General features: G+C 31.3%; 1 non-coding gene across 1 annotated transcript; it reads right to left on the reverse strand.

The window, feature by feature from the left end:
* Positions 1-1,452: 1,452 nt before the first annotated feature.
* Positions 1,453-1,558, reverse strand: LOC139860694 (small nucleolar RNA R71). Its single transcript, XR_011763322.1, has one exon. It is a non-coding gene; the product is annotated as a small nucleolar RNA R71 (small nucleolar RNA).
* Positions 1,559-14,481: the final 12,923 nt, after the last annotated feature.

Below are 14,481 nucleotides of genomic sequence, written 5' to 3' on the forward strand. Positions count from 1 at the left end.
AAATTCTAAACATATAGTTTTATTAAAAATTACTATTTTACTAATTACCATCTAGTAATATAATTGTCGCGTCATAATTAGTATAATTTCAATTAGATTCCCTTTTTAAGTTAATTTTTGTAATCTTGTAATTTCATTTAGTAATTTAGTTTAAGTTATTTTCTTTTACTGTTACTATAAATGCCTAATCCAAAACCTCACTTAATTAAGTTTGACATCAAAGACTATAAAAAAAAACCATTAAACACTCCATCTCCCTGTGAAACGAATCGGATTTACCAACAAACTAAACTACACGGATAGGACTAGTTGCCTATATATATGTGTGAAATCAACCTAAAATCTATAAAATACCACATATACAATAAATCAATTCGTGTAACAAAACAACTCAAATCCGTTCATAAATAAAGGTCTCGATCGCACACATCAACTTTTTGGCGCCGCTGCCGGGGAGTTGGCAGTTAAATAAATAGATAATTTTTCTGGTTCGTAGTAATAGTTGGATTTGTACGTGGACCGGGTTGTTGGATCACCAATTTTATTGGTCTTTGAAGGATCCTGCCCCTCTGCTGCATCTTTTGGCTATTCGAAACGTGGGCAAAAATCAGAAGGATAATCTGTTTGTTTAAAGGTTTTTATCATTGTTTTTATGTTATTCGATCCTCTCGAGGAAATTCATTTCCAAGAAAGTTCAAAGTTTTTGAATAAATCCTTTAGTTCTTTGTACAATTTCCCAAATTGTATGATCCGTTCAATCCTAAACTCATTAAACTTAATCCGGAATCTTAAAGAATTAATAAAGGACAAAAACAACAAAAAGAAACAAATAGGTAACCCTAGATAAACCTTCAGTGTTGTGATTTCATAAAAGAAATTAATGTATGAACTTACGTTCATCCAACGCTGAATTAACACCTTCACATCCTGAACCCGAAAGAAAACTTCACGAACGCTTAAGAGCTCAAGACGTAGATACTCTTGCTAAAAATTTAGAGTCACTTTCATTAGAATCCAACTTTGAACCAATTATTCAACCAATCATAGAGCCAATTATTAAAGAAGAAGATAAAATGACTGAAACAAACCTAACAATGGAAGCATTAATGAAGGCCACAAGAAAAGGTCAAGGCCACGCAATCATACAACCCCCGATGACTGATGGCTTTGAAATAAAAGGTCAATTTTTACACATGGTAACTAATACATGCCAATTCGGTGGAGCTCTAAACGAGGATGCTAACGAGCATCTTCGTAAGTTTGTAAGCATTTGCAAACTATTCAAAATTAAGGATGTCACCGATGATGTCGCATGTTTAAAAATATTTCCATGGTCATTAAAAGATGAAGCTAGAGATTGGCTAGACTCATTACCTGAAGGCTATATTGAAGACTGGAATGATATGATGGACAAATTTTTGTCAGAATTCTTTCCTGCTTCAAAAGCAGCAAAATTACAAAGTGATATAAATCACTTTAAACAAAAACCTAATGAAACTCTTTATGAAGCTTGGACTCGATTCAATAAAATGCTTCGAATATGTCCTCAACATGGGTTGAGTACATTCCAAAAAGTCTGTGTATTTTATAAAGGAGTCAATGTTGCAACTAGAAAAGATATAGATGTTGCAGCCGGAGGTTCAGTTATGAAGAAAACACCTGAAGACGCTCATACAATCATTACTGATTTAGCGTCCCATTCTCATAACTGGCATCAAGAAATAGAATTTTCTAGATCATCAAATGTTGCTAGTATTAAAAGTAATGATGAAATTGCTTCTTTAAAAGTTCAAATAGCAAATCAAGCAAGGCAAATCGAGAAAGTAACCAAGGAAATGCATTCTATTAGAGTAGGATGTGAACTATGCCAAGGTCCCCATCTTACTAGAGATTGTGATCAAAGTACAATGGAAGAGCAAGCAAATTTCTTAGGTTACTTACGAAAAGGTGAAATGAACTTTAGCGATTTTCCAGCTATAGAAGCAAACAATCGAAAATATCCTCCTATTAATAGCTATCAAGTAGGAGGACCTTCAGGATCAAATAATAACTATCAAAATAACAATAACTATCAAGGAGGAAATCCAGGTTACCAAAACAACCGGAATTTCCCAAATCAAAATCAAAGAAATCCGCCGCCAGGTTATAATAACCGAAATCAACCTCAACGAAATTATCAAAATAATTTCCAACACAATCAACCACAACCACTAGCACTCATGCAACCACAACCATTAGCAATTATGCAACCTCAACCCGAGAGGAAATCTGGTTTAGAAGATCTCTTAAGAGATTTTATGGTTAATCACGAGCAAAATGCGGAACTTCAAACTCAGCAAATCCGAAATCAACAAGCCACGATTCAGATTTTAGAAAGAGATGTTGGAAGAATCTCACAGTTACTAGCAGAGAGACCACCAAGTGCAAGTAATCCTCCGGTTATACTAAAGAAGAAGGATCCTCAAGCTCCAGCATATTCACAAGTGAATGCTATTTATAGTTTCTGTGAGGATGAAGCAAGTTTCAAGACACCGGAGCATAGTCCTATTTTTACTCTTGGGTGTGAAGATGATGATGAAGAGTGTGATGAGTTTATATTTTCTGATTTATCAAATATGGCGGATTACACTCCTTATCAAGAGATTGATGGTACCCGAGTTGAAAGTATGAAAATTATAACATGTGAAAATGAAGAGATCAGAGTTGGTGACATAACTCCCGAGTATGCTGATTATTTGATGAGGCTGATGTCGGGAAATCATGCAGAAGTGCAGAAAATAGAAACCACCAAGCCTTCTGAATTTAGGGTTGATGATGATTTGAAGGTGATCAAGGAAGAAGTGAAAGATACGGTGAAGCAAGCACCTAAAGTGGAAGACTATAAAGAACCCATTCCATACCCGCATGCACTTTTATCCGAAAAACCAAAGGAGACTCATTGTAAGCCTTTAAATACGGATAATATTTGTGTAAATGTACCTTTGGTTGATGTTATTGCAGGTATGCCAAACTATGGGAAATTCTTGAATGATTTGAAGGCAAAAGAAGGAGTGTGTGAGCAGGCATCATCTGCGTTTCTTAAAGCAGAATGTGCTGCTATTGTGAAAAAGAATGAATTGCCACCTAAGTTAGGTGATCCTGGACCGTTCATAGTACCTTGTAAGCTTAATGAATCTGAAATTCTTAGATCATTAGCTGACTCAGGTGCAAGTATAAATCTCATGCCTTATTCCATTTACTCGCATTTGAACTTAGGTGAACTTAAACCCACCAATTCAGGCATTAGATTCATTGATCAGTCGGTTAATAAACCTATAGGGATTGCTGAAAACTTAGTAGTAAAAACAGGTGAACTTGAGTTTCTAGCTGACTTTGTAGTTGTAGACATGAAAGAAGATAAGTTTGTACCTATTATTTTAGGTAGACCATTCTTAGCAACTGCATGTGCTTTAACAGATTGGAAAACAGGAAAACTAGTTTTGAAGGATAGAGGCAAGAGTGCAACCTATCAAACTGAGTTTAGTATGAACCCACCACCCACACCGATAGTTTCAGTGAATATTGTTGACAATGTCAAACCCATTAGTCAACAAGCTAAGTGTGGGGAGGGTGATGAGGAGAAACTAGATAGTAAACCGCCCAATGATAGTGTTGTTGAGAAAACCATGAAGAAGTTATATGGTAGGATTAGAAATGCTATGTCGAAAAAAGATAAACATTTGAGAGAGAGATTGATTTCAAACCTATCAAAACTTGAGAAATATAAGTTGAAAAAACTGGTTGAAGAGTCAAGATTTTCGGACTCTTGGTTATTATCAAAAATTAGTGGTAAGAATGGTTGCAGTAATGGTTCTATTGGAGTAAAGAAGGGTGATGTTTATCACCCCGACGTTAGTTAAAATTAGGGTGGAGTCGCGTGAACGACTCGCTAATAAACTTCACAAATTGTAAATAGTCCCATTCGTGTGTCTCGTTTTTATTTTAAATTCCTTTTTATTTGTATTTCTCATATACTTGTTTTAAAATTTAAAAATGTTAATCTTTTTAACACAAAAATAGAGTGTTCTTATTTTATTTTAAATTTGTTTTCGAAAAATATTAAAACTTTAACTTTTAATGAATTGAATTTTATAAATTGAATTTAAAAATTTATAAACGGATTAAGATCAGGTATAACAACCGAATTTCCGTTACAAATATAAATTTATAAAAGATATTTTAAATTTAATTGATTATAAGTTATATAAAAAAATATAAAATGAAAAAAGTAAAAAAAAAAATTTAGTTTGTAATAACATAATTTTTTGGTGTGTATTGAAACTTATTATGTTTTTATTTTTTTTATATATTAGCAAGAAAATATAGTGTGGGGTAAAAATGTGTTGTACGATTGAATTAAAACCCAATATTTTGTGTGTTTTTAACATGGTTTTGACAGGTACAGACGAAAATGCAATTAGACGAAACGAAACATCAAATTACATTGTGATAGAAACATTGGATATGATCATAGGTAAAACAATTTGAAAATCCAAATCGGTTAACAAAGGAAGTTCCAATTACTCTACATTTTTTGTCCTCTCAAATTTATACATTATTATCTGATTTTATGTAATGAGGGCATTACATAATCTTAAGTGTGGGGTGGAGATATATAAATTCTCGAGAACTTATAAGTTATTGGTTTTTATGAAAAATTTGAAATTTTTTAAACAAATGTATCTAATCAATTTTTAAGGTAACTACGAGCAATTAAAGATCAGGTGTAAAAACTGAAATTGTTGTCTCCATACATTAAAAATATATAAGTTTATTTGTTTAAAACTTATAAAAGAAAAACCATTTATAACAAGAATTTATAAATCCTTATATTGAGAACCATTTATCACATGTTTCTTTGAAGTTTATTGCAGATATCATTGCTAAGGAACGTATAAACCTGAATATTCCATTAAACACGAGTAATAGAGGATGAATCAAGTCCATCTCGTAAGGAAGTAAAGTCTTCCGAATTGACACACTTGCTAACTTATGTTAGAAGATGTAGTCCAGAACAGCTGTAGGTTGACGAAAAATCTTGAAAAGTCATCCCTAAAATCGGCTGGAAATCCACCTAACCTCAGCATCAAACAGGGTTTTTGGTGGTCAGACTTATCCTAACCATGAGATGGATCTGTCTCGTACAATGGGGGGGCACAATGCAAATTAGCTTTTAAGACTAATGAATCTAATCCCCAGATGGATGATCTCCGTAAAGATCAACTGCATCTATGTTTGACCGCGGTCAACATACATATGCCATAACAAATTGAGGTGTGCAAACTCATGGTTCACCGATGATATTTGGACACGATATAATTTTGTTCTAAAACTTATGCTATTTTATGAATTATATTTGTGTAAAACTATTTTTGGACATTTGGCTTCAAGTTCCATGATACTACAATCATGGGGGCGAATAGCTTGTTAATCGCCGACTGAGACTTCGGTTTTCAGTTACCCTCAACCGGAATTTGAGGTTAAAACCGGAAAACGTGTCTAGTGTAAAAACTAGCATGACATTTTATAAAATCATAAAACGTTTTCACAAGGTCCAATTTTCCCTAAGGATCCAAATTTTTAAACCCTAATCACGAGTTTTATGTTTGTTTCTGTTGTCAGAATTTCATTTCGTGTGGTGTGCGTGTGATCCAATAAATACTGTGTTGTGTAATATATTTCATATAGCGTGTGTTTCATTTCGTGAAGTGTGTGTTGTGTGATCTAAATGTTCGATAAGAAAGATATATAATGTTCTAACTCTGTTAAAAGATGTAATTGCTTGAGGACAAGCAACGTTCAAGTGTGGGGTAATTTGATATTGCTATAAATATACATATACTTCGTCGCAATATCAATCCAAAATGTTATGATTTTTATGTGTATTCGAGTAGTTTTCGGTTTGTAATTGGTAAAAATGTCCAAAGCGTCGAATGAAATGTTATTATGGATTTTCAATGATATAAAGATCAAAATGAAGATAAAATGAAGATTTCTAATGAGCAACAAAAGACTACAACATCGCGCCTCAAGACTACAAGTCAAAATGATCGAAATCACGAAATCAGCGCGCCTGCACGAGAAAAATCATAACTAAATCATACGGACTCGAAAAAAGGCGAATCAGGTGTCCAGACGTCCGTAACTCAAAAATCTACAACCTCAAAGAATTGTACTTACACGAAACGTGTACAACTACACGAATCGTGTAATGTTTAGCCGAGATTCAGTTTCAACTTGCAAATGGGGCGGCTACTTTATATATTTAAAATCAATTCTTTTGATCAGTTGTGGTACACCAAGGACTCCATTCATTCTTTATCACTTACCTACTACTAATCCTACATGTTAAATACGAAGTAGCATGCAGAGGACAGAGACACAGAGAACATATTACACACATATTTTGATACAATTATTATACGCAAGTTATTATTCTGTAATTTTTATTACTCTATTAGTTCAAGGTTAAAAATAGTTGTAATATTAAGGGTGTATTGTTCGTGATAAAGGGGTGTTATTATTGTAATTTTTCTACCATTTGAAGTTAATGCAAGTGAAGATATTTTAGTAAGTTTACTCTGTTAAAATTAGCGTTGTTATTATGTTTGCATATCTATATTTTTATGTCTACCTTAGTGTAATGGATAGCTAAATTTCCCTAGTGTTTGCTTAAATGTAGAGCCCCTAGTGAAATGGATTGTTACCATTAGTAAAGTTAAAATGTAACTTTAGTATTTTTAATATTGAGCCTAGTTAAAAGAACCATTTTTATGTAATTAGGTATTTAACCCTTGCCACTTAATTTATTAAATTTAAATAACGAAAGTTGTTTTTATTTACATAAATTGAGCTTCAACATTAAAAATGATCTAGACGAATTTATGGATAAGTTATTGACACCAATTTAGAAATAAACTTCGGTGGTTTGGGTGATATCAATAAATTATATGAAGGTGAAATTATAAAAAGGGAAACCGTTATAATTTGGGTATTAGCGAAGGTCAAAACTAGGCTAGGTCTCAATTTAAATACTTAGGGAATAGTAGCTTTCTAAAAAGAATCCAATGAAAATTAGATTTTATTTAGTTAAGTTGTAACCTTATATTTATTCGAGAGAAAAATGTAAAGTTTGATACTAGAACATTTTAATAGGGCGTAAAACTTAAAACAATCCATGGACCTAGGGGTGACACAATTAAGTAAACACTCCCATTTATCTTATCTATATTCCTTATAAAAGTATTATTAAAATTATTTACGAATTACAGTATTTAAAATATAAAAAAATACATAAAAACATCTATTTTTCGTAACAGTTATTTGTCACATATTTTTAGCCTTACACGAATCGTGTATCATCACACGAATCGTGTAAGGTTCTGACGCGACTACAGTACAGCTAGGGTTAAATTTAGGGTTTTAATTATTTAATTATATATATTTAGGTTATTAGTTATTTTAATTAAGTTAATTAGTTTTACTTATTATAAAATACCTTAATAAATGTTTTACTCTTAAAATTAGTATTAATTATTATAAGTTTATAAATTATAACTAGTTTATAATTAGTTAATTAATTAGTTTCCTTTTAATTTGTATTAGTTTTATTAAAAATGTCATTTAGTTAATTTAAATAAGTTTATATAATAATTACTTAAAACAAAATTCTAAACATATAGTTTTATTAAAAATTACTATTTTACTAATTACCATCTAGTAATATAATTGTCGCGTCATAATAAGTATAATTTCAATTAGATTCCCTTTTTAAGTTAATTTTTGTAATCTTGTAATTTCATTTAGTAATTTAGTTTAAGTTATTTTCTTTTACTGTTACTATAAATGCCTAATCCAAAACCTCACTTAATTAAGTTTGACATCAAAGACTATAAAAAAAAACCATTAAACACTCCATCTCCCTGTGGAACGAATCGGATTTACCAACAAACTAAACTACACGGATAGGACTAGTTGCCTATATATATGTGTGAAATCAACCTAAAATCTATAAAATACCACATATACAATAAATCAATTCGTGTAACAAAACAACTCAAATCCGTTCATAAATAAAGGTCTCGATCGCACACATCAACCATCAGCGTTTAATCATCTAAAAACGCAATTCTCTTGAAACCACCCCTAATTGATAACCAATGATTTAAATATTGTAGCATTAAATGTAGAGAAAACAGAAAAATTGTAGATGGTCTAAACTGCCAAAAGTTTGATGATAAAGAAGGGAGTGTTAGGAACGCTCGATAAAAAATTTGATACTGAAAAATAGATTGAGCAAACCCCGAAGGAGACCTAGGACAAATACAAGGACCATACCCTATATTCAAAGAATCCAGGTAATTCTGGATCCGTTGAAATCATTAGAGAATATCTTGCTCCGAAGTCGTGTTAAAATCTTGCGGAAAATTTTTCTTCATCAACCTTCGAACTTAGAAATTCCAAAATATCATCATAAATATCTTCGATATTTCTAAGGATATTTTCATAAATATTCTCGTCCGAAATTATATACCTCTTCGTGCTTCCTGTGTTCCATTATATTGGAAACTTCTGTAAAATCTAAGTTTAATTTATGAATGAACTCTTGAGAAATGTAAAGAAACTGAAGCATGACTTAGTATAATATAATGACACTTGATCAACGTGATTATATTTCGGTAAGTCATGCTGAGTTTCTAATGAAACGTGATGATTCACAGACCATAACGTCATCATGTGCCATGTTACACGACTCTTACATTCTATATAATCTATAAACATATCAAGAGCATATTTTCTTGATAGTGCTATCTTTCCTCTTAAAATTCTTGTAATTTAACAAAGTCAAGACAAACTCGCTCTTAGAACGTTAGTCATGTTCATTTCAAAACTTCATACCTACGAATTCTGGACCATTACTTGCCACACACAAAGTCGAGAAGAGAAAACAATAGCACAAAGCTTCGAAATATAGGAGTATAAATCACAGCAAATAGAAGGAATCATTAACTGTAGATGTCAATAATTATGAAAAGACAAATGAAAGGAAGAATTATGAAAACCACTACCCCAAGAGCGAAGTAGAAGTAAACAGATTCCTACGGTGGGAGTTGGAATAGAAGGATGATTGTGCTGATGGTCAGAATGAGATCAAGGATCAGAACTGGATGAAGCATTTTCACAAATCTTTTGAAAGTAAGAAATGGGGAAGAAGATGTAGGAGTGATGAAAATAATGAAACGGAAGAGGTTGATTTATAGCGAAATAACAGACATAGCAATCGAGACAGATTACGCATTTAAGCAAAGAAGATCATGATTTCCTTAATCACCGAAGAAGTAAATCTTATTTAGATTTTGAAGATCTTCTTTAATTTCCTTGAATTTCAAAAATCAACCATGATTACGTCACCGGTTAAGACGAATCTGCATTTACTCATTTCACTCTTTTGTGATAGCTTCACTTATACTCTTCGCGAAATCGAATTGTTTTATCCATATTACTCTATGGTAATAAAACTCTATTTTCTCAACTCATATTCGTCATGAAAACATTCCTATTTGTTAACCATGACCACCACACTCAAATTTCGGGACGAAATTTCTTTAACGGGTAGGTACTGTGACGACCCGGAAATTTCTGACCAAATTTAAACTTAATCTCTATTTGATTTCGATACGATAAGCAAATCCTGTTATGTTGAGTCCCAAAAAGTTTGAACTATTGTCATACATTTGACTTTTGACCATTCCCGACGATTCACGAACAATTGTTTGTAAATAAATGTATATATATATGTAAGGTATATTGAATGTATATTTACATGATTTCAAATTTATTTAGTAAACGATAATAGCACTCGTTTGTCAGTCAATCGATATTAAGTAAGTTATAAAGGAACATATGTAATTTTAAAATAAATGGTGATACGAAAATGAGTTCTATAAATTTTAGGCTTATTAAAAAGTGTATATAGGAACTATTTGTTAAGTTTTAACACTTTTTATATTTTACCCAGAAATGAGGGGGACAGTTGATGTAATTTTTAATAAATAAATTAATGATCGAATTTTATACCATAATGACCAAAATAAATAAATATAGTTAATTTAAAAATATGAAACTTTTCTGAAGACTTTTATCTGCCACTAATTAAACATGAAATCCAGTCCGTGAAAGGAATAGTAGACGACGGCTAAGAATTCACACGTTTATATTTCTTTGATTATTATTATATTATAATTATTATTATTATTATTAATTATTAATAATATTATATTACGCCTTTGTTGGAAAATATCCGTGATTTTGCATATAGAATTGATAGGTCACTATTATTGATTGATTGTCATTTAATTTATATACTGAACTGCATATATATTTATATTTATTAGATATACATATATTAACTCATCTCCCTACTTCTTCTTCATCTTCAACAAGCCATCACCGGAGGTCACCACTCCATAACCGGCTACAACCACCGTGACACCACCATGAACTATCACCTTTAATCACCATCATCATTTAATTAAAACTACTGCAGTACATTCCCTCATTCCTGTTTTCCTGTATGAACAAAGAACACCACAACCAACAATATTTGAAAACCATCTCAATCCATCACTCCACCATTTTTTTTGATTTAACCCAACACCATCTGCTGGTGTCTATTGCTACAAAACGGCCACCAGAACCACCACATCATCTCCTCGTTTGAGTTCCACCTTAGCCGTTATAAAATAACCCACTTCAAACCATAACAACTACCACCATCATCATCGACTTTAAAGTCAATCCCAACACCACCTGCTTGTATTTATTTCTGTTTTCTTTTGATTAAAACAAGCACCCATCATCATCATCAACAAAATCGTGAAATACATGCTCGACAAACACCACCGTCAATCATTGTAATAAACCCATGAAAACCTGTAACTATTACCACCGCCCTCTACTGCCATTCTATTAACAATCATATCCCTCACACCATCATTAGAAACCATCACCTGTTACGATTTCATGTTTCTGTTTAAACACCACACGATGGTTGCTACTGCCTTATTTTTTTCTGTTTCTTTTCTTACTTCTGAAAGGACCCGTTCATATACATTATAAACGATTCACAATAGTTGATTACATCGCGAGGTATTTGACCTCTATATGATACATTTTACAAACATTGCATTCATTTTTAAAAGACAAACTTTATTTACAACGAAAGTTGATGGCATGCACACCATTTCATAATACATCCAACTATATTTGGCTTAATAATAATCTTGATGAACTCAATGACTCGAATGCAACGTCTTTCAAAATATGCCATGAATGACTCTAAGTAATATCCTTAAAATGAGCTAATGCACAGCGGAAGATTTCTTTAATTCCTGAGAATAAACATGCTTTAAAGTGTCAACCAAAAGATTGGTGAGTTCATAGGTTTTTCACAACAATCATTTCAATATATTAATAGACCACAAGATTTCCGTTTATAAATATATGTACACTCGCAAGTGTATAAAAGTATTCTATAAGTTGTAGGCACCCGGTAACAAGCCTTAACGTTCATGTTTTACCCTCTGAAGTACACCAGATCAGGTGTGTTTAAAATAACCTCGAAGTACTAAAGCATCCCATAGTCAGGATGGGGTTTGTCAGGCCCAATAGATCTATATTTAGGATTCGCGCCTACCGTACATAGACAAGTAGTTTAATGTTACCAAGCTAAGGGTATATTTCTGGTTTAAACCCACGTAGAATTAGTTTTAGTACTTGTGCCTATTTCGTAAAACATTTATAAAAACAGCGCATGTATTCTCAGTCCCAAAAATATATATAAAAGGGAGCAAATGAAACTCACAATACTGTATTTCGTAGTAAAAATACATATAACGTCATTTAACAAGTGCAAGGTTGGCCTCGGATTCACGAACGTATCAATATTGAGATTCAATATTGCAGGAAAGTACGTAGACGCAACGGAGATGATAAACACTAGATTGACCTCACGAGCATACCCATAAACCATACCCATCACCTCCATAGCTATAACCCATAATTTCCTTAGCTTCGACTCATTCAAAAAAACTATTTTGAAATCACTCGGACAGCACTCTGTCGTAGTATTTTATGTATACTAATAATATCTTGAAATAATACAGAGCAAATATATATATATATATATATATATATATATATATATATATATATATATATATATATATATATATATATATATATATATAAATCGATTGAGAGAGTTTAGAGAAATATATTTTCAAGTTTCTATGAAATAATGAAACCTATTGAATTCTATTTATAATAGATTTTTGAATTATTAAAGTGAATTATTAAAGTATGAATTATTAAAGTGAATTATTAAAGTATGAATTATTAAAGTGAATTATTAAAGTATGAATTATTAAAGTGAATTATTAAAGTGAATTATTAAAGTATGAATTATTAAAGTAAATTATTAAAGTTAAAGTAAAGTAAAGGTAAAGTTAAAGTATAGTAAAAGTATAAAAACTATGTATGTATAATACGCGTATAAATATATATATTATTAATTTAAATCGTTATATATATTTAATGAAATAAAATATAAATATCGTTATATTTATTATACTGGTTAAGTAATGAGTTGTCAAAAGTGATTCTAGATATTTATAAAAGTTATATATGTTTTAATAATAAAGTTCTTTTTAAACTGAAAACGTCTTTGTACGTTTGAAAATAGATTAATAGAATATTATGGAAACCAATTCTCCACTAACTTTTGTCTAACTTTCGTAAATGACACTTTTTGTTTTTATTTATAAATAGCTTTACAAATTATTCTGAATATCGTTAAGAGGAATAGATTTTCTCAAATCATAGTGGACCTCTCAACAGAGACTTGTAATCATAATTCAATGTTTCTGATAATTCAATCATTTAATATATTTTTTTTTATTTCGTCGAAAATCATATTGAAACAAATACGTTCGTGTAAAGTATTATACGTTTAATACTTTATTAATATTCTCAAGTTATAATATATATATACATATACATATCTATTTATATATAACGGTTCGTGAATCGTCGGAATTTGGTCGAGGTTATAATGAATGTATGAACACAGTTTAAAATTCTTGAGATTTAACTTAACAAACTTTGCTTATCGTGTCGGAATAATATAAAGATTAAAGTTTAAATTTGGTCGGAAATTTCTGGGTCGTCACAGTACCTACCCGTTAAAGAAATTTCGTCCCCGAAATTTGATAGAGGTCGTCATGACTAACAATGAGAATGTTATTATAACGATTATAGATTTTTATCATGTTCAAGAAGAATGGATAAAATAATTCGATTACTCGAAGCGTGTGAGTGAAGTTATCGTAAATGAATGAAATAAGATAATAGTGATTCGTCGTATCTTTTGACGTCATCACGATTGATCTCCGAAAAGAAAATCTTTGTAATCTATATTGGATTTGATTATTCGGCGATTAAGGAAATTATGATCCTCTTCGAATTAATGTGATAATCCATTTTGATTTCTCTGTCAGATATTTCACTATAAATACACCTCATTTGTTTTCTTACAACTCACACCTTCTCAACTCATATTTTAAAGTATTTGTCAATATGCTTCATCCAGTGCTGATTCTTGATATACTCCTCACTTTCATATCCGTCGCTCTTCTTTTTCATCTGCCTTCGGAAGAATCTATTTACTTCTACTATACTATTGGTTTTATAGTGTTTTTAGTTCTCCCGTGTCTTTATATTGCTATATGCATTGATATATACGGTTTGTGATTTCTGGGTTGTTGTTGGGTTTTATATCTTCCCTTATATTTCAAAGTCCTTGCTTCTTCTATAATCATTGTCATCCACAGTTAATGCTCTCTTTTATTTGCTATAATTTATACTCCCATTTCTAGTTCGGAGCTTTGTCCTTTCGTTTCTTCTTCTTGCGATTAAGCACCGCTTGTAATGGTCCAGAATTTGCAGATATAAATTTCGGAATGAACATTGTTAATGTTCTAGGAAGGAAATTGTAATGACACGATCTTGACTTGTCAAATTAACAGAATACCTCGGAAAAGGCCGAATCATCAAGAAATATTTTCTTGATATTTAGAGATCAAAGAGAATACAAGAGTCGTGTAACATAGCACATGATGACGTTATGATATGTGAATCATCATGTTCCATTTAGAAACTCAACATGAATTACTGTAATATAATCACGTTGATCAAGTGTCATTATATTATACTAACTCATGCTTCAGCTCCCAACACTTCTTCAAGAATATTCCTATTTTAAACTCGAATGTTTCAGAATTTAGAAACTAAAATAGCTTCTTTTATGATAGAATACAGATAGCGCGAAGAGGTAAATGATTTCAGATAAGAATAATTATAAAAATATCTTCAGAAGTATGGATG

Source organism: Rutidosis leptorrhynchoides, chromosome 7 (genome assembly GCF_046630445.1).
Source record: "Rutidosis leptorrhynchoides isolate AG116_Rl617_1_P2 chromosome 7, CSIRO_AGI_Rlap_v1, whole genome shotgun sequence".
Classification (NCBI taxonomy): Eukaryota; Viridiplantae; Streptophyta; class Magnoliopsida; order Asterales; family Asteraceae; genus Rutidosis; species Rutidosis leptorrhynchoides.